The sequence below is a fragment of the Mustela putorius genome, unplaced genomic scaffold, assembly GCF_011764305.1.
Source record: "Mustela putorius furo isolate JIRA1106 unplaced genomic scaffold, ASM1176430v1.1 tig00537350_pilon_pilon_pilon, whole genome shotgun sequence".
Classification (NCBI taxonomy): Eukaryota; Metazoa; Chordata; class Mammalia; order Carnivora; family Mustelidae; genus Mustela; species Mustela putorius.
The window spans coordinates 6,270,130-6,296,541 of NW_025422471.1; positions in this window are offsets into that span (position 1 = coordinate 6,270,130).

Genomic DNA, 26,412 nt, shown 5'->3' on the forward strand with positions numbered 1-26,412 from the left:
TGTCAAAATGTATGGAGTATTAGGTAATCTTTTAAAAAGGGCTCTGCCTCAGTAATAGGGCAAAACTAACCCTTATTGAAATGCTGCTCTTGGCCTGTCTAACAAAAGTTAAAAACAAGGCACAAAACGATAAAAGTTTTTCCAAGTTACTTAACTGGATCTAAGCACAAAGCTGAAGAATACTTATAGGAATACAAATATAACCAAATCCAGCAAAGTGAAATTCATGCCTGACAACCAATCAAAAATTACTACCCATGAAAAGAAGCAAGAAAATGTAACCCAACAGGAATAGAAAAGTCAACCAATTAAAATAACCTGGAAATTATCCAGATGATAAAACAGTTATGACTGCATTCTATACATTTAAGAAGCTAAAGAAATGCTTGAACATTAAATAGAGATATAAAATATGTAAGAAATACTCAAATCAAACTTCTAGAAATAAAAACTATAATACGTGAGATAAAAATAAAAAGACATTAAAGGCATATTAGAGATTTGAGAAGAAAAGATTCATGAACTTGAAGATATAACAATAGAAACTATGCAAAATGAAACAAAGAAAATAATGAAAGTATCAGAGAACTGTGGAATAAGTTAACATAACATAATAACATAAGAGGAAGGAGAGAGTAAAGTACATAAAAATATTGAAAAGAAATAGTGGAAAATTTTACAAATGGACAGTAAGCAGAATAAAACTAAAGAAACAAATGATTCACATCACTATCATTAAAAGAGAATTCACTGATAAATAGAAAAAAAAAATTAAAGTGGCCAGAGATAGATTACTCACAAAAGAATAAAATCAGTTTTGTTGTCAGAAACAATGCAAGTTGAAAGAAGTGGAATGATGTCTCTGAAACATACACAAAAATGTCATCCTAGAATAGTTAAGCCAGTGAAACCATGTTTTCAAAAGTGAAGAAAAAATTGGGGCACCTGGGAGACACAGTTCCTCAAGTGACCAACTGTCAGGTTGGGCTCAGGTCGTGATCTCGGGGTCCTGAGATTGAGACCCAGGTCAGGCTCCACACTCAGCCTGGAGTCGCTTAAAAAGACTCTCTTTCCCTCTTTCCCTACCCTTGAGCTCTTTCTCTGTGTCTCTTTCTCTCACTCAAATAAATAACTCTTTTAAAAAAATGAAGAGAAAGTTTTTATCCATTTAAGCCAAACTTGTACAAATTTATAATCAAGAATCCAGCATTTCAAGAAAGGTTAAAGGAAGTTTTCAGGACAAAAAGAAAATGATACTTCGTAGAAATCTGAAACGATAAAAAGGATTAAATATCACCAGCAACTGTAAGTAATGAGTAAATCTAATTGTTTCATTTCAAACAATTTCATTTAATTGTTTGTTCAGAGCTAAAATAATATAAATGTATCTAAAGTTACTTATCATATTTAGGTTTAAATATATAAATCTTTGGCCTTGGTAAAGGCCAAGAAGAGTAAAATGGTTGTATATTGATGTGAAGTTTTTATGGCACACCTGATATGGTTTAATATTTGAAGTTAGCCTGTGTTAATTAAATAAGTACATTATAAACTCTGAAACAACCATTGAATAAAAATAAAGAAATGTAGCTAATAAGCTAAGAGTGGAGATAAAATGGAATCTTACAATCAAATATTTGGTTAATACAAAAGAAGTCTTAAAAAAGAAATAGGGATCAGACAGGACAAATGGAAAGCAACTAATAAAATGGTGTGGTTAAATTAAACCGTATCAGTAATTATATAAATGTTAATGGTCCACCATCCCTCTTAGAGGCAAAGACTACCAGTGTGTAGTAAATAAATTGCCTTGCCCAAAGAGAGGTCTTGGCTTTGTTCTTGGCTCTGACAAGTAATGTATGTCAGACCTGATAGGAACATTTTTACTTAAGGTAGGGCTGACTACTCCCTGTGGTCTTAGCTTGGAGGTGTCCATGGCAGAAAGGCCAACAATATGATTTGGAATGGGGGCTTTGGGTCACCTGGGATCAACCAAGTTGGAGATTGAGTTCAACCACATGAAAATCAATGATCCAACCATATCTACATAATAAAGTTCTAGTAAAATCTCTGCATGCTGAAATTTGGTGATTAGTATGAACGAATACATTGTTACACGAATAAAATTTAACATAGTCTTGAACTCTATACTACTTCAGTGTTTAAAGTATTATATCTAACTTTTGATACCACACATTCATAGAAAAAAATTTCAAACTTTTGTACTGAAGGAAACAGAAGAGGGTACCCTGGTGATCACAAAAAATTAAAAGTTAGGTAGACAGTTTGAAAGACCATTTAATACAGTACTATTTGGTATTTGAAAGCCAAAGCACCATTTTTAGTAGTTTTATATACCAACTTCTGAAAATAACAAAAGAAAAAGTTTTAAACTGGTGGTGGATAAACAAAAAATACTACTCATTACTATCAATCAAAGTCATGGATAAGTTATATGTTTATAATAGAAAAACTAGAATTTAAAAAGAAGAGAAATATTGACATAATGTGTCTAGATGAAAAGATCAGAAAGCAAAGAGATCCCAAATTCATGTTACATAAGGTGAATTGGTAGAAGGAATGTTAAGATTTTTATCCTATTAGAGAAATAATGGTGATTAGTGAGTAATTTTCAAATATTTGAACAAATATCATGTGGAAGTTGGAAAATATTTATTTGGAATCTTCAAAATCATGGGTCTTCATGAGTGGAATTTATAGAAACAGCTGGTTTTTTTCAACTCTTAAATATGAAGACTTCTACCTTTCAACACTGCCTTCAGGGGTCAGTTAAAGAGCAACTCTGGAGTGGGGCTGGGATAGGGGTGAGCAGAGGCATAGCCAATATTTAAAAGCCCTGAGCTGTAAATCAGTAATATGAAGGACTCCACCACATGAAACTTGTTTTCAAGTCTCTTAAAAGATCTTCAGAGTTTAGCAACCAACTGTCTTCCATCTGTTTAACACAGAATACAACATTCAGGCTTGAAGTGAAACTAAAGAGATTTATGTTAGATATGAGAACTTTCTGACAGTGATGTTTATTAAGGCATGGAATGTGTAGCCAAAGAAACTGTAATCTCTTCTTTGGAGGTCTTTACATACAGGTCATCTTCTCCTTTTTCTGGGATGGTTTGGATTTTCTTGCAAGCATGGGATAGACATAATGACTTACTCTAAAACAGAATTCTTTTAAAATGTACCAACACTCCATTTATCTAGTTTCATTCAGGAATGAATTGCTGTATAAAACAAATGTTCCAAGTAAACAGTTTCAATGCTGCTGTAAATACTTTTGTTATTAATCTTTGCAAAGTTTATTTAACTTACAAAATATTTAAAAATATATTATATTGTATTTATTTTAAATTATATTTTAAACTTCAATTAATTACACAGTATTGAAGATCTTAACTATTTTAATGTGTCAAATATATAAATTCTCTCATAGAACTTAGCGCTTTGTTTTCCCATACATGAATCATCTACATTAAAATTTATCCTCGAAATCTTTTCTTTTCCTTCTTTCCTATTGGACTTCTAAGAGTCACATCTAACTGCTAATGATTTGGCTGTACTTTCAAATTTCAACCTCTATTTTTTTTTATTTGTATGTGTTTTTTGTTGGGAAATTTGAAAGTCTGTGTATGTGTGAACTGTCTGAAGTAAAATGAAATAACTGAAAGAGAACCTGAGATTATTGTTAAAGAATAAATTAATGCTTAATTTTTTGTTTACTTAAGTGTTTTTTTATTACATATTTAAATATTCCTGCATAACTGCCATCTGGATGCATATTGATTTGTTAGTTATCTATTGCTGCTTGACATATTATCCCCAAATTTAGTCACTTTCTTCACATTTACTATCTCAGTTTCTGTGAGCCATGAATTTGGGGAAAGCTTAAGTAGGCTTCATGCTTCACAGGCTTTCAAAAGGCTATAGTCAAGATGTGGGGTCTCATCTAACAGCTCTACCGAGGAAGAAATGATTTCCAATCTCACTTATAAAGTCGTTAATCAATTCATTGTGGCCAGTTGAAGGTGAGCCTCGGTTCCTAATTGGCTAGTGGGTAGTGGATACCTTCAGTTCCTTGCCACATGGCCCTGTCCATTATATAGCATCTTTTCCATCAAAGACAAGGAGAGAGAGTCTGCTAAGAAAACGGAGGTCATGGTATTTTATAACCTAATAGTAGAAGTGATACCCATCACATTTGCCATATTCTGTTCATCAGAAGAAAATCATTAGTTCCAGCCCATACGTGAGGGAAGGAGATTACCCAAGGGCATGAATAACAGGAGGAGGAGATCACTGGAAGCCATGTTAGAAGCTCGCTACCACAGTTGCTATACCCAATAGCTCAGTCAGGCAGGTATAAAAAAACATTTGTGCAAATTGAAAGCAATTTTTTGTTGTTGGTGGTGGTGTTTGTTTTTTGTGTTTTGGGGGTTTTTTTTGCATAGGATTGGTACATTATCAGGCTTAGTTTATGTGATTTAATAAAATATGTGAGATCCAACTTATAAATTTCTATGTCAAATAAAAAATTCAAACCAAAAAAGACTAGGCATCTTTTTAAACTTTACTATTCAGTGACAACAGCAATATTTTGGAGATTGAAGGTACTAGAGTATGTATGACTCAGATTAGAGCACAACACCAAAGATACAGTTCTTTGCAAAAGCAACACTACTAAAGGGTTTGTTCTTGGGACTGATCTACTTGAGGGGGATGAATAAAAGTTTTGAGAACAGAATAGCAAGACAGTGAATTATGGTGGGCATTATCCCAGAGTAACTGGCAGCAAATTTATTAACTTTGGTCCCTACTTACTAGTTAAAATGCAACCTTGCACATACCTCTTAAAGTATGTAGCTTCAGAAAAAACAGAAAACAAAAGTGAATTCTTTCCTGGGAGTTTGGGTCAGATGTTAGGATTACATCTACTTCAGCTCTTAGAACCATAATTATAACTACTAGTATAAGGTATGCTGAAAACATCTTGCCTTGGCTAGGCTTAAAATTTCTCCATGCATGAGGCCCACATTGACTCACACTGGAAACTGAAAAAAGAAGCTAAACCAGGCCAGTATTTTCAGTGTGACCAGGTGTCTACATTCATAAGCTCATAGGTAGCATAAGCTTTTAGAACTCAAGTCCAATTCAGACACAGAAAATTTAAAAGATGTTAGTAACAAGTTCAAGGAGAAAGAAATTATTTTATTGTAAAGGTGATGAGTGTACCCAGAATAGAAAGACAGACCAGGAGGCTTTGATCTTCTAGATGAACCATCTCCCTCATATTACAGTTTCAATTTTAATTTCAGGGAAAACATAACTGATTCTCAAAGGAGTTGGGAGGCAATTATGGCGTAGCTCACAGACATTATTTTTCTTGTATCCTCAGTAATTAAATGATGTAGCCAACTAGGGGAAGAAAAGGAAAGGCAATATAAAGTCTCTTCAGAATAAAACCATATCCCATTTATTTCATGTTATGACTATGACAGTGACACTAATGATCATGGAGAAGTATGGGTGATTGCTTACTTCCCAATACCACTGTCTCAAATACATAATTAAATGTTGTCATAGACAGTACACATTCAAGAAAGCATAATGCTAAAGTATTAAATACCAGCCTACTTGCCGGTATTTATCCATTTGATATATTTTTTTAAGATTTTATTTATTTATTTGACAGAGAGAGATCACAAGTAGGCAGAGAGGCAGGCAGAGAGAGAGGGGAGAAAGCAGGCTCGCCGCTGAGCAGAGAGCCCGAAGTGGGGCTCGATCCCAGGACCCTGGGATCATGACCTGAGCTGAAGGCAGAGGCTTTAATCCACTGAGCCACCCAGGTGCCCCCCATTTGATATTTTTAAAATTTCCAGTTATCAGATAAAAGATACGCAGGAGAGGTTAACACAGCTTATGAAATGAGAAACATGTAACAATGCTGAAAGTGATTTGGGGGCTCAGGTTTGGATTTCAGAATTTATTACAAGTATACTTCCTTTACTCACAATGATTTTCAGAGAATTTCTGTGACTATTCTCACCCATCTTCGCCCCCTCCCTTTACCTATACTGTCAACCTTCTTAGAATAGAGATCAACACTTGATCTCATAGCATTCTATCTTCTGGCTTCACCACCTGAAAAGAAAAAGTATCACTAAAGTCCCGAGGGGCTTCTCTTATATTCAGCCTTTTGGCTTCCCCACACCCCAACTTAATCACACTTATTTTCTTGGTAACATCTGGCCCAGCAGATTTTTCTCCACTCAGTTTGAAAACAAACAAACTCATTCCAACTGTCCTCTCAGGGACTCTACAGTCTCTCTGTTTATTATTTAATTACTTTGTTAGCTAGCTAAACTCCGTAAGTGTGCTTGCACTCTAAGTATTTCCTTTTCATTTTACACTCTCAAGAAAATCTCATCCACTGTCAGAGAATAAACCCTCATCTTTATAGTTATCACTCCATTTTTTATATATCTGGCTCATACCTTTTTCCCGAACTCAAGATCAATATTTTCTTCAGCCTACTGAATAAACAAACCCCATCTAAAAGTCCCACAGATATAGTAGACTCAGCAGGTCTAAAATTAAATTCCTTATTTCCTTAACTATACTTTTCTTTCTGTATTTCCTAACTAGCCTAAAATCTTACTACACAACTATTGCCTTAAACATCCTTGACTTCTTTCAAATAACTTCCACCCTCCATAGGATCAACAAAGACTGTTTGCCTCCCCTAAGACCTCTGTGTCTGTATCCCCTGCCTAATTCCTTCTGGCATACCTTCCTCCCAATGCTTATCACTTCCCATTTTGGAATCAAAGTAACTCCTTCATTGTTCATCCCCCGCGGCCCCCACCCAGCCCCAATCTCTTCCTGCCTCACTTCTCTCTTTTCCTTTTTTTCAGGAAAAAATCTTTTAAAATGTATACCTAGAAGGGCCTGGGTGGCTCAGTGGATTAAAGCTTCTGTCTTCGGCTCAGGTCATGATCCCAGGGTCCTAGGATCGAGCCCCACATCAGGCTCTCCGCTCCTTGGGGAGCCTGCTTTCTCCTCTCTCTCTCTGCCTGCCTCTCTGCCTACTTGTGATCTCTAAAATAAAATGTATACCTATTGTATCATATGCTACATTAAGATCTTACTATATATATACAAGACTACACTCAAGGTCCATAGATTATATCAAGTTCTTCACATTCTGGGCCCAAATATCTTTTTAGAGGCATCCTCTGGCAATTTTCTTTAAGTATATCTTTTTCTGTTTGCAGAGATCTTCCTTATTTCTTAAATCCACCATTCCAGGTGTGTCTTCATTCTCTTATACATCTCCTTCCTTGAGAATCTTCTTTCCTGGGACACCTGAGTGGCTCTCAGTCAGCTAAGTGTCTACTTTTGGCTCAGGTCATGGTCCCAATGTTCTGGGATCAAGTACTGCATTGAGCTCCCTGTTCAGTGGGGAGCCTGCTTCTCCTTCTGCCTGCTGCTCTCTTTTTTCTCTCTCATAAACAAATAAATAAAATCTAGTATATATATACATGTATATGTAATAAATAAAATCTAGTATTACACATGTATATATGTGCATATACATGTGTAATACTAGATTTTATTTATTACATAGATACATATGTATATATGTATTATATACATATGTGCATATACATGTATAATACTAGATTTTATTTATTACATAGATACATATGTATATATATACATATATATGTATATATACAATAATGTGTGCATATGTCCATATACTCATACATACGTGTGTGTGTGTGTGTATTCTGGGTGTGTATTCTGGGGATGTCTGGGTGGCTCAGTAGGCTAAGGGTTAAGAGTTATGGCTTAAGTGTCTGTCTTCGGTTCTGGTTATGATCCCAGGGTCTTGGGATCCAGCAGGGACTGGGCTCTCTGCTCAGCAGGGAGCCTGCTACTCTCACTCCCTCTGCCTGCTGCTCCCCTGCTTGTGCTCTCTTTTTGTCGAACAAATAAAATCTTTAAAAAAAAAGAATCTTCTTTCCTTCACCTCCCCCTGCAAACTCATACAACTCTGAAGTCCTATACAATAATGTGCCTTCTTCCCCAGCTTGAAAGCTAAGATCAGTCATTGTAATTAATTTCTGATGTGGCAGCTTAGTACACACTTGAATCAAATAATATGGCTTACATTATACAATGAATATTTGTTAATGGCTGTCCCCTCTACCAGACCATGACCTGCTTGTGGACAGAGATCATGCCATTTCTGGAACATTATAGTTGGGTAATAAATATCAGTTGTAAATAAATGAGTGTTTCTATAAATAAAGAAGCACTGGATTTTGCAAGTGATGACTACATTTTTCTGTGTTCCCCCTTTCTATAATTAAAGATGAAGCTACCTTAAATAAAGTTACTCAAACCAATATTGGTACCTTTTTTTAGAGTACCTTTTTTGTTGTTCCCAATAATCCTATTTTAATCATTATATCTCGGAAGCTGAATTTTTACCTTGTTTTTAAATATTGGCAAAATAAGGAAACATTTTTCTCAGTGTTTTTGCACACTTATTAAGCATCAGGACATGTGTGTGTATCTCCATAAATAGATGTCTACAGGTGTGTGGTGTATCTTCTCCATAGGCTTCCATGGGGCAGAGGGTGAGGGGGCAAGATTAAATTTGCTACAACAGCACCTTAACTGAACTCTATAGTTCACATATAAGCCTTCTTGGTTATACTTCCAGATGCTCTGTTATTGTCCTCAGTGTGCCCCCAACATTTTTTTCTATGAGACTTAATAGTCTTTACAGTTCCAGCATATGCATAAGAAGTTGGAGAATACCTCTTCTTACTTCTGCATTTAAGAAATTAATTTTTCTCTCCAAAAAGGAAGAGGTTTTAAAGCTGTAGTTAGTAGTTACTAATTAGTTAGTAGTTATAGTTAGTAGAGTTGTAGTTTTATTCTGCTGAGAATACTGAACTGCATATATCCCATCAGATCTGTGTGATAAGTAACAAAAAGGCATAGCTGATTTTGCTGTATTGTGCCTTAACCCCTTAAAAGCTTTTTTTTTTTTTTTTTTAAGATTTTTTAATTTATTTATTTGGCAGACAGAGATCACAAGTAGGCAGAGAGGCAGGCAGAGAGAGAGAGGAGGAAGCAGGCTCCCCGCTGAGCAGAGAGCCCTGGGTGGCTTGATTCCAGGACCCTGACATCACGACCTAAGCCAAAAGCAGAGGCTTTAATCCACTGAGCCACCCAGGCGCACCCCCCCCCTTAAAACTTTTAATTAATGATGTACAGAGAGAAAGAGAGACTGAGAATTGGTTTATTATAGTCAGTACAAAGCAAACCATGATAAGAAGCACGCTTACACTGAATAAAGAGTAAGAGTCAATGTAGAACTTTTATATCTGATCAATCAAGGTCTGCTTCAGTGATTCAACTAATTCCCAAATGAGTTCCAGCCTATTGCAAGAGATAAGCTATCTGAAAAGAAATACTTTTACTGTGCTGCAAACGGATGCTGAAAATGAAATTCTTGACATTCCTAAAATACCAAAGTCCCATAAAACTTTTAAACCAAGAGGGTCTTGTCAATGTTGGTAAGCCAAAAACTAGGAACTAAGCTAGCAAGGTATCTTTAATTTGGAAAATAATGTATTTTCAGAATATGTTAACTATTAAAGTATAGATAGGTGAAGTTTCTTACATGAGTATATATGTGGATACAAAATAATTTAGGATGAAAAAGATGTGTGTTATGTGATGTAATATGATAGGTATAGGACTACCCACCCTATTCATTTATTCACCAATTCATTTGTTCAGCATGTGTCATTTGTTAATTAAAAGTAGTTGTTTCTTTTTTAAATTTCTTTTCAGCGTAACAGAATTCATTGTTTTTGCACCACACCCAGTGCTCCATGCAATCCGTGCCCTCTATAATACCCACCACCTGGTACCCCCAACCTCCCTCCCCCACCCTTTCAAAACCCTCAGATTGTTTTTCAGAGTTCACAGTCTCTCATGGTTCACCTCCCTTCCAATTTCCCTCAACTCCCTTCTCCTCTCCATCTCTCTATGTCCTCCATGTTATTTGGTGATCGCCTACTACATGCCTGTGATATTGTGGATAGACATTAAGGATATTCAGGTGAACAAGGCAAAGTCTCTGACCTGGTAGACTTTTCAGTACAACTGAAGATAAAGACAAATAAATAGAGAAAACGATGAGTATGAAAATGATGAAGATTTGAGAAAAAAAGGAAGGTTATCACCGCACAAAACAGAAAACCTCATCCAGATGTGGATGGATCAAAGGAGACTTCTTGGAAAAAGAGCTAAGTGGGGACCTGGCCGGTGGCGAGGAGTTGCATGCAGAGAGAATCCGTGATTCTGAAACATTTGAGCTGATAGAGAACGTGGTGAACAAGTACAAGAAGCTAAGTAGGGTGGCACCAAAACAGAATCACAGGAACTTTAGGACACTGTGATGAGAGTTCAGTGATTTTTGTGAATTCAGTCCCAGATAATTTCTTCTGATTACTAGGGCAAACAGTTGGACCATAGAAATACTACAAGGGGGGCATCTTAAAGTTACTATTAATAACTCTACCAAGAATGGGGGCAAAAAAGTTTAAAGGACAATTTTCTCCAGCAACGTTTGGCGGATGGTAGAATGACAAGATTAGGGATGATCCAGCCACGAGAAGAACACAGACACTTATCTCGTTGGACTAGTCGGTACAAACTGCTGTTTAAAGAGTGAGGAGAACATGGTTAGCTGTCCTCCCAGGAATCCTACTTCTTTTTCCTCCCACTATGCAAATACCAATATTTTTAGGTGTCATCCATCCCCTGCTATGGGACCCCAGAGGAAGCCAACCCTATTCCTGTAACAGGAATAAACTCAGGAAAGCTAATGATTATATCATCTTTCTACCAGTGATCAGTTCAGGAATGGGCTTGTGATCTAATATTCGTCAATGTGATGGGAAAAAAAAGTATTTGCTCTTCTGGGTGAAACTCTTATTATAACTATCCCTTGCTTCGATCAGAATAACTTCGTGTGTCATTAGTTGCAGTTGATATATTACAAGTCTGCAGATGCTGTTGTCCCATAGTGTTCAAGAGGGAACAGTGTTGAGGTATATCTTCCAATACAATGGCTACTAGCTTTACTGGCTATTTAAATTACTAAAAATTAGATACACTTAAAAATCCATTTCCTAAATGATAGTAGCAGTTTTTAACTGCTCAAATAGCCACACGTGGCTAGTGGCAACCATTGGATTGTGCATTTCTGTTATTGCAGAAAGTTCCATTGGGTCATGATAGTCTAGAGAATCACAAAGAAACAGCACAGGAAACGTTAGATTAAATCACTCCTGAAGCTTGCCTTATGTCTGGACTTCCATACGTGTGAACCAAAAAATGCTGTTGTTGGTTAAGCCAGTTCAAGCTCAGCTTTCAATTCCTTCCAGCTGGAAGCATGCTAGCTGACTAGAGAGTTAAGCTGCTTAAATATCAAAAATTCAGATAGTTTGTGCACCAAATAAAAACTGTCATTCTCTTAAATGACAGCTTCTATCATTTTGTCTGGACCTTGAGTAAGCACTCAAATTTTTGGTCAATTAATAAAGGAATGAATAAATTGCAAAGCTCTTTCTATTTAATATTGTATGTTTTTCTCACAAAAACAGCTTTTTGCCCATTGTTTTTCTGAGATTATTCATCTATTTGGGTCAATTGAAATAAAATGCATTCTTCAGATTCTATGCTGATCAAAATCCCCCAGAAGCAATCAAAAAAGCATTCTTAGATTTTCCAAGACAAAGGACAGCCTCTCTTCAAAGTTGGTAGCCTCATCTGGTTTGACATCAGATGTAACTATCAACCATCTTGCACATTATCCCTTCCTATTTGTCATATTTAGGTGCAGGATGGGATTCATTAAAGGGCACTGTAACAATAGGGGGCAGTTATATTTTATCATGAAGAAATCACTATTCTCAGAAACCCTCAGGCACCCATCTGGGGCTTCTGCCCTAGGGGGGCAGTTTGCTTTTGATAATCTCACCCATTGAACTATCATGTTCCATTGCTCAATTAATTTAGCCCCGTAGATGGTTCAATAAAAATGTTCCCTCTATTCAGGCAATTTGATGATTTTCTTTGCTCTTTCAGACCAAACACAATGAAGTCATGACTGAGAGTTCCTGCCGCTGCACACAAAAGCTCTTAGACCCCTGGCTGCCCTGTGGTGTCCTTCCTGTGGCTCTGTGCTCTAATGCAGATGGAGAAGGAGTGTCACTGATCTTTCTTCATCTCTCTGAGAAAAAACCCAGCACCCTTTATTTTCCCCTACAGTCAGAACATTCAAGTTAAACCAATAACTAAAATGCCAGATTGAGATCTGCACCTCATATCTGACCCTGACGACTCAAAAATAAACCTTTGTATTTTAGACAGAGGGTGTTTTTATCTGCTTTACACATTGTTCAAAACATTCTTGTTTATTCTTCTATTAAAAGATATCTTTGAGGGGGCTCCTGGGAGGTTCAGTCAGTTAAATTCGGCTCAGGTCATGATCCCTGCGTCCTGGGATCTAGCCCCTCACTGGACTTCCTACTCAGTAGGGAGCCTGCTTCTCACTCTGCCTCTCCCCTGCTCAGGTTTGCTTGCTCTCTCTCTCACTCAAATAAATGAATAAATTATTTAAAAAAGAAAAGATGTCCGGTCACCTGGGTGGCTCATTCCTTAAGCATCTGCATTCGGCTCAGGTCATGATCCCAGGGTTCTGGGATCAAGCCTCACTTGCTTTTGGGCTCCCTGCTCAGTGGGAAGCCTGCTTTCCTCTCCCTCCCCTCCTGCTTGTGTTCCCTCTCACTCCTGTGTCTCTCCTGTCAGTAAATAAATAAATAAATAAAACCTTTAAAAAATAAAATGAGATTAAAAAAAGATGTTTGCATGTCAACAATGGTAAACAGCTATCACTTTTTAAATCGCCCCTTAAAATTGAACTAAATGTGATAAATACTTGAACTTAAAAAAGTTCGAAAGGATGCACAGAAATAAAGTAGAAGGCCCCACTAAGCTCCAAAGCCACAAACACACACATGCGCACACACACACGCACACACACACACATGCACAACCCTCCCCACTTCTTTAATTTTAATCTTTCCCTTTAAAAAACCATTATCAAATAAGGTACATTTACTTCTGGAGGTGATACTGTATGTTGAATCACACATGCACATACAAATGCATATATAGAACAGCATATTCTGTGTCAATTTTACATAAATGGAATCCTACTATATACATGTTTCTATGACTTGCTTTAATATACTTTTCAAAATATATTAAAGATAATTCAATACTACACATATAATTTCACTGAAGGAAAAAAAAAGTTTCATAGTATACCATAATCCTTCATACTACATTTCTTATCTTTGATATTACCTGTGGCAATATAGATTGTTTCCACTTTTTCACATATGTGTGACTGTTTCTAGCTCCTAAAAGTCAATGGAGTTTCTGCGGTCAGAAGAGATTACACATAACACATTTTTGCTAAGACAGTCAGCAGTCCAAAACAGATATATATGTTCATTTTCCCACAGCTTAACAACTCTCTATATTATCAAATTCAAAATTGTTTTCTTTGCAAATCTGATGGCCAGCAAGTACATTTGTAATTACTTGGTTATGATTACTGAGATAACACAGGTACTTAAATGTTTTTTGTAATTTCAAAATTATTCTTCTAGAAGTTGCCTATTTATATATTTTCTCACCCATTTTCCCCAATCTATAGTTTTTTTTTTTTTTCCTTACTGATTTATGATAGCTGTGATGGATATACGGGATTAATGATGGGTATCAGGACTTTCTGTTATCTGTGCCAGGTACTTATCTCTGTTTGTCTCTTAATCTCTCTGTCCCCTCTGCATATGCAATCTTTCAATTTTATAATTATTTTAAATGTTTTTATAGGCACCTATTTCTAACTTCTATATTATGGTTTCTGGATTTTTCATTTTTATTAGGTAAACTGTCACTATCCCAAGATAATTATCTACTAATCTGTAGTAAATTTCTCCTAGTAAATTCATACTTCATATATATAGATAGATAAATATAGACACATAGATATCTTTAACTTTATATTTTCAACATACACACATATATTTAAATTACTGGAATTATCTATGCATAAATGAGACAGATTAAATACTTTGTGAATTTTTATCTAAATGGTATTAAATTTTTCTAGGTTTCTTTTTTTCCCATTGATTTTAAATACCATCCACATCTATACCATACTAAATTCCCATATATACATTAGTGTGCTTCTAGAATCTCTATTTTAAAATAGAAACTTGTGTATTCCCTCACAAATGTATTGTCATTTTAATTACCCTAGTTTTATATTACTACTGCTGTCATATTTGAATTCTCATAGTATAAGTAATTCTTTATTACTCTTCTTTTTCTATAAGTTCTTGACTCTGATTAGATATTTCTTTTTCAAGGTAAACTTTAGAATTAACTTCCCAAGTTACATACAATATTTGATATTTGTGTTTGTTTCTGTGGATTTATAGAATAATTTGGGGGAAACTGGTGTCTTCAAAACACTGACTCTTCTCATCCAGAACCATGTTATTACTTTCCATTTATTCTGATTATCTTTTATGTTCTTCAATAAATTTTTATAGGTTTCCACATATTTGTCTTCCTTTTTTTTTTTTCTTAAAAATTATTCCTGGATATTTATTGCCAAAGACTCTTGGGGATTCTTCTTTATGGGTTCTGATTCTAACAGAGGTCATCATACATTTGTCCTTTTACATTCGAAGCAGAGGGAATTAACAGACTGCTACTAATAGCTTAATAATCATTTGTATTGTTTCAAACATTTATTGTAGAATATTAGCGGGTCTTTTTCTGAGACTGCCTATTCTAAAAATATTTTCCTCTTTACTTGAATTTTTTAACATTTTGTGCATCCCAGAGTAATCTGTAGTGAGATCCATCAGAGATCAAGAACAAAAATATTCTTATACTTTGTGTGTAGGTATGCGGGTGTGTCTGTGTGATTGTGTACAATTAAACACAGTCTAGACATTTGTTTCTGAGAATACTGATAAGCACCTAATAAGATGCACACTCAGCAATACAGAGACCTTACAATCACAGTGGTGAGTGGAGAAAGTTATAAATAGAATAAGCAGGAGCAACACCAGTAAGAGGGTAGAATAGGTGTAAATGTATATATATGTACATATATATTTGTGTATATATATATATTTAGTGACTATTATAATAACAGAATATGGTATTATTCACAACTTTTAAAAGAGAAGGAAATTATGCAATTTTGCAAACATGGATAAACTTAGAGGATTATGTTTAATGAAATAAGCCAGATGGAGAAAGACAAATATTGTATGATCTTATTTATTATATATGTAATATATGAAATCTAACTCATAAAATTGAAGAGTAAAATTGAAGAGTAGTTGCTAGGGCCATGGTGGTAGGAGTAATGGGAAATGTTGGTCAAATGTTTAGTTATGAGTAAGCTCTGGGATCTAATGTACATTATGGGGACTGCTGTTAATAATACTGTATTGTATACTTGGAAATTGCAAAGAGAGTAGGGGATCTTAAGTGTTCTCACACACACACACCAATGATAGTTATGTGAGATGATGGGTGTGTTAATTTGGTTGTGGTAATCATTTAAAAATACATGCATATATTAAATCATCATATTTTTATACCTTAAAAATATTATATACAATTTTTTAAGTAAATAAAAATGAGTCTAAGGGACAAGATGCTAAATAAATTAATTAAATAAAAAATAAAATTTATTTATGCAAATTTAAGATACTTCTATACACACAAACACTAAATATTTAATGAAGACATAAAAAAAGGGTATGCATAAACACATTAAAATGGTAGTCTCTAGAGGGTAAGGGGAGGATAAAAGGAGTAGGAAATAGTCTAATCAATAGAGAAGCTTTTCTTAGACTAATGATGATAGTGAGCCAACAACACAGAAATATGTGATTTCAGTACTTTCTTTGCACCCAAAAGCAATGGGGAAGGAAAAGAAAAATGTAATTCATGTTTTATAGACAGCATTTTAAAAACAGCCTAAGGATAATTCACATTTCAAACAGTCTTTGTGTTTTGCTTAGTGGTACATGTAATAACATGTAGTTATAACCCTACTTTAATTATAATTTAATTCAACAACAAGAAAGCTTTTGGTGTTTTCATGTTTTGTGCTTAAAGATTATAATATTGGTTACCATGAGATGAATTTCCTATATTTATGTGTAGTAACTAAAGTACTAAAAAATTTTGTTTATAATGAAGTCCTACCATGCACAATTGAGTTACATTGTCTCTTAAATAACAGTAATTCTTAAGTGCATTACTATAAACACAAGATATTTAGGAATCTAATAATTTATAAAATCCTCTGCAACTTAATCCCTGATTTTGATATGTATAAAATACAATATTAGTTCTTTATAAAGGCTATCAGATGAAGAAAAGATATTTTGACACCAAATACATTTATGTAATACAGTCACTGGAGAGTAAGGTTAGTATATATATAATGTGTTTAAGTGTGAATGATGTATGTTTTCGATGACAAATTGCAGTTATGTTTGCAGAGCAACTTTCTTTTATTATACTTTAAAAGGAAATATTTACATTATTTTAGAAGATTGAACTCTGTGATAAGTAAACATTTATTTTAGTAAGTTAGGGGGAAAAGTAATGAAAGCTATAAATGAAGTAAGATAATTATAAAAATGTGAACTAAGGGGGTCAGATATAGATGGACAGGGTGAAAAATTATCTGATTACACAGAAGACAGTGCATTTTCCAGTATTGTATGTGGGTTATAGTCAAGTGGCTTTGTTTCCTAAGGTACAAGTAAGAGAATTTTTATACAAAAAGAAAAAATACTAATGGTAAAGTCAGTCTATCTTGTACAGAAAAATTTTAAAATATGCATGTCTTCTGGTAAAAATCCAAGATGACTTCTAGGTTGAAATCCAACTATTTCTCAAATACACCTAGATTCTAGGTTCTTGGTGGATGAATCACAGGGCTGTAACACTTTAGAGCTGAAAGGGACTAAGAGATGAATTTGTTAGATGCCTTTTTTGTAAAATGAAACAAAAAATAGCTCAAGTCAAGATCAAAGACTGAGTGTGAATACAGCATGATCCTCAGAGTGGAACAGTTCTATCACATATGCTTGGAGCTAACAGAGTCATGGAGATGAGGAATAGTGAAAGATATGCTTAACTATCAAAGAATTGAAGTTTGTGTGCTCTAGTTGGGATCACATCTGGCATATCAAAAAAGAAGAAGAAATATCTTAAAGGACAAAATTGGAGAAGAGCAATTACCCTAAAAGCAATAATGGATGCTTTGGGAAGAATTAATATGCCTAATTACCCTCTAGGACTTCAGTAATTAAAATATACAATAAAAGTGTTATCAGCATTAATTGGGTATTAAATGTGAATCTAAATCAATCCAAATGGTGAAAAATAATACTTTGGATTATTGGAAACTTAATCCAAGAATGTCATACTATATTGTCATTCATCTCTTTTATTTGGCAAGCATGTGACTTGTCTATGATCTATTTCAAATCCTAAAAAATACTATTTAATCATCATATTTAAAGGTCATTTTCTAAATTTCCCTAGAGGAAATTTCAAAGGGTCCTTTCAGTCCTATGCTCATTGAGAATCTGTATTTGTACATCCCAATCTCACTCTCAGGTAACTGGTATTAAAGCATATCCTGAACCAATAACACAGCATTTGTTATTCTTAGATTAAATGACTAATAAATAAATAAATAAAATGTGTATGTATGTGTGTGTGTGTGTGTGTGTGTATATATATATTATATATATAAAATATATATATATATTTTTTGCTTTATTAAGGTGGAGAGAAGAGTAATGTAGTAAAGAGCACAGTACATTTAAAATAAAAATATTTGGGTTGGCTTATTACCTATGAAATTTCACAAAGTCATTAATTTTCAAATATTTATTTTCTTCTATAACAAAAAAAGTGAGAATACTTGTTCAATATGGCAATCAAATTAATATATGTGATAGAAATATGTAAAGTGCTTTAAAGTTGTAACTATTGTATTCCTATACTAAAGGTATAAAATACAACATCTAAGAAAAACACAGATAGAAGTAATTAAACACAAAGATAAAAATTAAAAGTTAGTTTACAAAAATAAAGCCCAAGAATCATTGCTGCAATGAGAGTAACTCCTAACTTTGTGCTCTCTAGTATAAAGGCAAATAGAATATATAAGGAAAGATCCAAGATAGGTTATCAATAGGAAAAAAAAAATGGCAATCTTATTCTCAAGCTTATCTTAAGCACAAAACTTTAAAGACCTTTTGGTATGAGTTTGTGTGTATATACCAAAATTCCCATATTTCACAAAAATACATGTAAGTTAGTTTAACTTTACAAAGTTTAAAATTTTCTGCATGCCATAAATTACAAGGTAAGCTGAGAAACAATATTTGCAAAGGATATATACTGATAAATCATAAAAAATATAAGAAAAAATATCCTTCAAGCTTAAGACAAGGTACTCAGTAGCATTCAAAATTAAATAAATGCAAATTAAAGATGAGAGATAATTTTTCATCTGGTAGCTTGGGAAAGATCAAACAGTTTGATAATACTTTGTTTGGTCTCTTACAGGAAAAAGAAAATTATAAGAATATATATTATAAGCATGCAAATTGTCATAGTTTCTCAGGAAAAAATTTTGACAATATCTATGAAAAATAAAACTATGTATCCACCTTGACTTTGCAACTCTACTTTTAAGATATGTGACTAGAAATTGACATGGAGATCATGCAGCATAGTTTCTGATGTCAGAAAACAAGAACTAAATAAATATGTGATGGGAAGGCATTGGTTGGATGAATTATGTTATATCCATGCAATGGAATATTATGCAGCCATCTCAGGGAATGACTACATATACTGGTTGGAATGCACAATGTTCTGCTATTTCAACAATTTACACATTCCATTTTGCATTTTTGTGAAATGAATGAAGGGCCCCAAATTATTTATGCACAGAATGCCTGGAATGATACAGAAATAAGTAAAATCATGTTTGTCACTGAGACACAGGTGGCTAAGGTTGGCAAGGAGACCATTTTGTACCTTTTTGTACACTTGAATTTTTTTTACAATACTCATTTTTCCTATTATGAAAACAGTTGATTTTTATTCATTGCATCTGGACTCATCTTAATTCATAGTGATAATAGTCCTAGACAAACAAACAAACTTCCACTGAGGAAGTTTCCTGCACATTTTTACAAGTATCATCTGTCTATAGGGTCATAAGCACTTCTTGAATTCTTAGTGCTTTTACAAATTCGGGAGTCATTTTATTTAACTCCTTGAATTTCTTCTCAGTGCTCATTCTAGAGATCCTATGAAGCTTTAAGTTTACTTGAAGTCAAACAATAAAAGCCAGATTTCATTCCTATCTTAAATAGTCACTTCTACTTTTCTGGCCTTATTTCTGGGAATCTCCTATGTAAAGAAAAGTCTGGACCAGTCTTCTAAGCCTGTGATATCCAATATCTTAAACATGACCTTAAAATGAGAAAGAATATGTATTAATTTAGTCCTATTCCAGAAAATCTAAGATATATGATCATTATTTACTGTTATAACCTGTAACGGTCCAAGAAACAACTAGAACCATTTTGAAGTTTGGCTTCACAGCCAATTTATTCATGTGCATGTTTTATGATTTATCTACTGCCTCCTTATCGCCTAGTCAGTGAATGAAATTTAACAAAAGCCAATACTGAACAAAATAATGTGAATAAAATTCTTAGAACATTGTTTAGTACATGATAAGCACTCAATTAATAACAGCTATCATTGTTTTATTAATAGCCCGGTAGTTTATATAGCTTTTAAGGGTATCCATTGCTATACTCATAAAAACAAACCAAAAAATATTAAGAACTTTCCAGTGTCTCAAAATAAAAGGTGAATAGTCATGTAAGGAAAGTAACAGTTCATTTTCAAAACTAAAAATATTTTTAAACCTTCCAACGTTTCTTGTTCTCCACATTCCAACACAATATCTTACCATGTAAGGAAGCTTAGAGGATTCTGAATCTTTAAGAACCAATGTGAGTGAGGCAAACTTATGTTTACAGTTTCAGTCTGTGAACCTCAATAGCTGTAATTTAAAAATTACCCAGTGTTTACTTCTCTGCAATACAAGGAACTGCCCTTCTACAGGGCTGCTTTTATAAACAGGGCTGCTTGTAGGTAGTAGGATAAATTATGGCCTAGAATTCTAAGGAGTGTTCCCCATGTATCTGAATATGAACTGTTCATGAACAAAGACAGAAGTTGGCCCAATTCCCAACAGAATTGATGACAGAAGTTCACAGAGGCTAATCCTTTCCTATTTTTAAACATATGTATATATTAGTGTTAATTTTGGCAACCACTCTTCATAAGTATGTTATTTTGATAATCCTTTTTTTCTAGCTCAATTTCTTTAGGCACATACTATTAGATACCGCATCAATGATCACTAACAAAAAATGTGATAGGAATACATATAAAATAATATGAGTTTTTGTAGACATTAGTTTATTCTATTTTATCACAAATCAGTGCTAGAAGTTTCTAGTACCATGAATGAAATATATTTTCTTTTTTAAAATTTTTTTAAAGATTTTATTTATTTATGATAGAGGTCACAAGTAGTCAGAGAGGCAGGAAGGGATAGAGAGGAGGAAGAGGCTCTCTGCTCCGACGTGGAGCTCAATCCCAGGACTCTGGGATCATGACCCAAGCCAAAGGCAGAGGCTTTAACTCACTGAGCCACCCAGGAGCCCCGAATATATTCTTGATGTTACTGAAATAAATATACATATAAAGTTAACTCTATTTTAAAGACTACATGGTAACTGAAATTTTTAAACAAAATCTTTCTGTTAAAGAACTTAAAAACAATCCCAGCAGGTCAGTCTCATGTAGACAAAGAACATTGCTACCAACAATATTTGCAGGAGTTTTTAATTTAATTTAAAAATAGAAGGTAGAAACTTAAAAAGAAATCTGGCTGTTTCTAAAAATTAGGCTAATGTTATCTAAGCTTGAGTTCTGAGAAAAAAAAAATACCTTGTTTTCTGATGATTTTGATTGCTCTAGTAGGATCTTCTATAAGAGGCTGACAACCAACTTCCTGCAAAGTCCTCAATATTAGAGCACACGTGCAGAATGAAGGATTCGCTCTTCCACTGAAACTTTTTGCAAGATGCCAAAACAAACAGCTGAAGATAATGGATGCAAACACACCCTAAGACTGCATTGAAAAAGAGCTAAAGGAAATTTAAAGACTAAAGCCACAAGTTAGCAAAATCTTTTTGAAATATTCTGCCACTCCCTGGAGATTAAGTTTGGAACAAAACACTCTGGTGTTCGATTCCTGTGCTAAAATGTATAGGTGTCATTTCTTTTTTAGTGTGTTCTCTGTTCTTCAATGTGCTCTCAGGAGAGAGTCACAGATAATGCACTTGGCTGTTCTCCATCGTCAATGACTTTACGAAGTTTGCTACAAAAACACATCTCCAGGATCACTGTGGATTATCTGTTTAGAGTAAAGGTGCTAATTCCACACATTATCATTTCCCAAGAGATTCCATTTTTAATATGTGTGTAGGTCAACTTTTGACACCTACAAAGATATTACAGATGCCCAGGAATGTGATTACAGCTTCATTCTTTAAGACAGAAGCCAAAATTTCAAGTTTTGTAAGGGCAGGACTACACCAAGCAATTTTCCTTATTATTGTAGAGATACTGTTTTATAATGCTAAGAATCATCCAATTTACCACTATGTGTAATCAGCTATTTTCATTTTTCAGTCTAGCAGTGATGTTTAAATGCTGCCTATTTAGCTTCTTCAACTATTCAGCTTCTTGTGGTCTCTTTTCAAAAAATATATTCCCCAACTTGACATTTAAAAGTGTTCCCTCAGGGGCACATGGGTGGCTCAGTGGGTTAAAGCCTCTGCCTTTGGCTCAGGTCATGATCCAAGGGTCCTGGGATCAAACCCCGCATTGGGCTCTCTGCTCCGCAGGGAGCCTGCTTCCCTTCCTCGCTCTCTGCCTACTTGTGATCTCTGTCTGTCAAATAAATAAATAAAATCTTTAAAAAAAAAAAATAAAAAATAAAAGTGTTCCCTCAGACTATCTTCATTACTTTATATTCCTTTCTAATAATTTGTTTATGAAGCTGGGTAAAGAACTGGGTTTCTTTTTGTTCTGAGAAAAAAAATCATTAACACAGGTCTCCAGAGTCCTACTCATCTTAGATTCAAAATAGAAAAGAAAAATACTCCATTGTTTAACCAAAGGCTGAAGATAGTTTTTAATTTCCTTTGCTCTTTACAGGCAGTGACTTCAGCAACAATTAATGCAAAACTGCAGTGAATGTGATTAACTGCCTTTGATAGGTTTAATTTTTAATTTTCATTATATATGCATTCATCTGCATTTTAAGGATGTTTCTATAGTTCTTGATGAACTGGCTTGGGTACTCTAAGAGAAAATATGAAACACATCAGATTCAATACCAAATAAACCCATATCATATTGTCCATTGCATTATTTCCCTTTGTTTGTACAGTGAACAACATTCAAAGGAGAAACAACCCAGTAAAATGTAGATAGTAGTAGTAGTAGTAGAATGATGTAATCTCATGCGACACAAGTAATGCTCATTTCAGCTATACAGAATAAAGTCTGTCTAGGGATTTCTATGTACTTGGGATTTCTGGGTACATCCTTTTATACTCCTCCATCATCACCAAGATATAGGTTAAAAGGAGTTAGCAAGTATCTTCCTTCCATATTTCCTGCCCTCTCTTAGCCCCCCCCCCCCCGTCCTATTTAACTGCTACTACAGATCTGTGAGTAAGAAAACAAGTGTTTCTCAGATAAGCAGTAACATCTGGACATGATTCAGGTGAGACTTGGGGATAAAACTCATTCTGGCATGCAGGCTCAATCTGTCTTCCCAGTTCTACTACCCTGCAGTAGCAGAGGTACCTGAAAGTTAGAAGTCCCCCACAAGTGAATACCATGCCTGAGTAGAAAAGCGGACCCATGAATCCATAAGAAGTGCTCTCCTCAGAAATGGTAACTTGAGCTAAATTCTGAGAAATATTGTCTTTAACTCTGAAATGTTAAGACAATTCTGGGTAGACCACGGTAAAATCAGTATCCCTGCTTTATTTTGTGTAGAGTCTAATGTTATTGTCATATTCTCAACTGGCCAATGAACAGTCATGCTGGGGCAGTTCTTATAAAAAAAGTACATACCCACCTGTGCTCACCTACAGGAGTTTTGTTAATTACCCATTAACTTACCAAACAGAGACAAAGCATTTTGTCCATGTAATCTCTCCTACCCGATACATATACAAGTGAATTTAGGCAGAAATACAGAAAGGAGAATGACTCTAAGAAAAAAAGTCAATCTTTCATAATCTTAAAAAGAATTCATGACAGGATTTTCAAATGAGCCCAAGAAACTCTAGCATGCATTACTTTATTTCAGTCTCTAATGACTAAGGCATATGTTTATATAATTTAATAGAGTAAAAAGAAAGAAGGCTTATTCATACTTCATTCTTGTATTACTAATCAAAACTCATCACACTTATTTTCAAAAGAAAATATAGATTATAATACAATTCAACTACAGTAATTGAACATTTAATGTATGTCTGACATTGAGTGACAAGACAAAAAAAATGGGTAAGACAACCTTTTTGTCCTCAATTTGTCCACAGTATAGAGGAAGAGAGAGATATGCACTCGGCTAGCTCAGCACTAGAAGGTGGCAGCACTTCTGCTGAGACATTATAGGAGTACAGAGGGGAGTGCTATGAGCCAGTCCTCTGGCTCACTCTATACGAGTGAGAGTAGCAAGGATTCAAACAAGGCTTAGAGGATGACTAAAAATTACTAGAAATAAATGGAATAAAGGGAGAGTTTAAGCAAAGGTCCAGGAGAAGAAAGGAACATACTGTCTTCTGGGACTTGTTTACCAGAAGACATGAATAGAACCTACTAACACTAAAGCAAATGCGGCAAGAGATGAGGTTGAGAAGACAGGATGGTCTGATTGTGGTCTAAATGACTTTATACGTTAGGGTTTAGAAATGGAAGTAGGAAGGAAAAGAGAAACATCAGAGATGTTTTGGAGGTACAGGACATTGTGATGAATGAGTAAGAGGGAGTATAAGGGAGAGGTGAGAACAAGATCAACTTGGATTTCTATGCTGGATAACTGAGGAAATTATTAAATCATTAACAGAGGATACAGGAGAAGCAGGTTTGGGGTCAAGATGGAGAATAGAAAAGATGATACAGCTATTTCTAAGAGGTCAAGTTTGAGAGTTTTATGAGTGATTTAATTGGTGCTGTTAGGAGTTAGTGTGGAATTCCGACTGATGAGGCAGATCTGAGACCTGGTGATGGGTGAGTTAGAACTGAAGCCTTGGGTGAGGCTGTGTAGAAAGAGGAGAGCCTGATTGCCTTTCTACACCATGTATGCTAAGGACTAGCGTTTAAATCATTGTCTTTTTGTATATCAGACACTACTTCCTTTAGACCATTGTTCCACAATCAGTATTTCAATACTCCTCCACATTTAGCAACCAAAAAATCAAGTTCATCATTTCACTCACCTCCACCATCTCAACTATTAATTCCTTCAGCAACTCTATAGCCCATCTTCTAAATAGTTTCTAAATCTTTTTATAATAACTACTCATGCCTAGCCTATATCCATTTCTTACCAGGATTTTCGCAACAGTTTTTAAAAATATCATGGATATTTTCAAATATGCACAAAAATAATAGTAACAGTATAACACCCCCATATACCAACCACTAAGATCAAGATTTGTTATCTCTCCTTAATCTAAGTTTTTCTTGTCTTTGCTAAACAAGTTTAAAGGAAATTATGGACAGAATTTTACCCTTATTTATCTCAGTGTGCATCTCTAAAAACTACATTTTCTTACATAAACATTGTATTATCACACTTTTAAATTAACATTATTATCTATTGTCATTTTATACCCATCTGTAATTAATTAAATTTCTTCACAATTGTGCTAAAATGTCTTTTTTTTGTTTCTTTGAGGAAAATTTCAAGCAAGGTCCATACATTTTATTTATTTAGTTTTGTGTTTTCTCCCTAGAGCATTCTTGCCTCTTCCTGTCACCCATCCCTGTAGCTTATCATAGAACCCTAGACAGTTATCATGAAGAATGAAGCTGACTGATCCACATTCTAGATTAGTGTGGTTATTTACTTTGGGTATTGTTTAATATTCCTCTATTCTCTTCATTTCCAGTGGGTACAGACCAGCTCTAGAGACCTAAATGGATTCAAATAAACTTTTGGCAACTCAACTGTACAATTCTTGTGTGTTTTTTATTGCATTACATTAGGAAATATTATCTGGTTGTCCCATATTTTAATGATGCTACACTCTAACACAATGAAGATAGACAGGCCTCTGCCTAACTCTTTACTTCATTTTTAGTTATGCTAACATCACAGAAGCTCAGTTGGTGACAACCTGATTGCTCCATATAAAGATCCTAATCAACCTTTCACATAGTATGTTAATAATTAATGATTAATGACTGAATCAGCTGTTTCATTAGGAGTTACAAAATGGTTGCTTTCTAATTCTGTAACTTCTTCCAAATTTATATTAAATCTCAAGAAAAGAAAAATTGGCCTTCATCAACTAAAGGAAACTAGAGCTAGTTGGCCATGCTATGGTCTGAATATTTGTGCCCCACCCCCCTCAAATCATCTCTCTCTACAAACAAATAAACAAAATCTTTAAAAAAAAAAATGGCCATTTGGAAACCAGGAAACTTACTCTCACTGCATGTCACCAGATTTGCCCAACTTTAATCTTAGACTTCACAACTTCTGAACTATGAAAAATAAAAGTGGTTCAAGCCACTTAATCTATGGTATTATGTTACAGCAACCCAAATTAAGGCTGTAATAAAAAAAAGAATTTGTAAAGGAAAAACAGAATAAATGTTTGTTTTCTTTCAACTTTTAGTTGCCAAGAAAGAAATCGCTGCCTGCTTACAAACTCTGATATAGAATGAGTTGTTATTTTTGTTGTTTCTGTTTTTGAGAGGGTGAAGAGGGACTTCCTCTTTATAATTTTATTTTAAATTTTACTTATTTATTAGAGAAAGAGT